Source organism: Penaeus monodon, chromosome 25, assembly GCF_015228065.2.
Source record: "Penaeus monodon isolate SGIC_2016 chromosome 25, NSTDA_Pmon_1, whole genome shotgun sequence".
Taxonomy (NCBI): Eukaryota; Metazoa; Arthropoda; class Malacostraca; order Decapoda; family Penaeidae; genus Penaeus; species Penaeus monodon.
In genome coordinates, this window is record NC_051410.1 from 19,006,961 (window position 1) to 19,008,288 (window position 1,328).

At 34.7% G+C, this 1,328-nt stretch overlaps 1 long non-coding RNA gene across 1 annotated transcript in view; it reads left to right on the forward strand.

Annotated features, from left to right (window-relative positions):
• Nucleotides 1–1,328, forward strand: part of LOC119589439 — a 2,774-nt gene that overhangs the window by 885 nt on the left and 561 nt on the right. Inside the window, exon 2 of the long non-coding RNA XR_005230179.1 lies at nucleotides 11–170. This is a non-coding gene — a long non-coding RNA (uncharacterized LOC119589439). The remainder of the gene's footprint in view (nucleotides 1–10; nucleotides 171–1,328) is intronic.

Here is a 1,328-nt window from a genome sequence, read left to right on the forward strand (position 1 = left end):
ATTTGCACAGGGGTGGATTCCTTCAGCTGGATGAAGGTATGGTCGCAGTTAATCAGGTTGGAGGAGACATAGGGCAGGCTGGGGTCATATTGGCAAATGCTGGCGAGTGCCTTACACAAAAGGATGGAACAATTCCTCAGTTTGCCTCCTTTAGTATTGTCGATGATCAGGTGGGTGCAAATCTGATATCCTTTTTAGTTATGTAGTTGGTTATGTTGTAATGTATTTAGTAGTTTATATGAGGAATCTCAGTGCACTGCACTATTTTCCTGAAAGACTGAATAAGCCAAATACTATTATGATATACATACAGTGTGTACCAAAATGAAAGCTGCCACATGATCACTAATCACATACATAGTGTCAGATAATGATTGTTTCTTCATCCTTGTCCATGAAATTATAATCTCTCCATGTGTTTTAAGAGCTTAATGAAGTATTTGGTAGCTTTCTGGCTGTAATTCAAAATTCAGTTGCTGTTTTCCACAAATGGCTATTAAAATATGGAAACAAAAGCTTGTCAGCTCCACATGTTTCATTGAAATCTGTTTATGCATGTCCACAGAGAAGAAAGAATATTCATTATCAGTCTGTAGATGCCTCAATACAGTGAAATATCATCAAGGACGTGGAATCCTATCAAACATTGTCAACAGATATCCTAAAATGACAGCAATATAATAAGGAAAAGTATCCTAGTATCATCAAGTGCTCAAAATCATATCTAGAATGTGTACATGAAACCTCATATCACACTCAAGCAACAAATCTCTATGATTAACTTTATTGCTGAATGTCACTAGTGGCAGCATGTTTTGGAATAATGAAGTAGTGTTTAGGGTGAGATGTATTTGTCTGTGTACCAGGAGCAACCATCTTTAAAGACTTTAAAGAAAATTGTGTCAGATAGAAAAAACAAAGTGGTTTTGGGTTGTTTTAATTGTTGCAGACAGGTTGACTATTATATTATGGAGGAAAAAAATTTGAGTAGCTAATTATATGAAAAAAAATAGAGTTGTTTGACCCATTTTTCTGTAATAGGAAAGGTGGGCAATTATCATTCAAGATGCTGCTCTCTCTCACACAAGTAAATCTTACTTTCATTGACCATAGTTACATGGAATAAGTTCGAAGAGGATTGGCCAGGCTCTTTGTTTATTGTATTCTACAACTGAATGTGGGAGCCAAAGAAGGGTGAAATAAATGTTGCACTCAGATTCTTAAAAATATTTTTCCTATAACTAGAAAATGTTTTAGGAGTAAGAAAAAAATAAGAAATTAGTTGAATGTCAAACTTGTTGGCAAATGAGTGTTACATTTATATATTT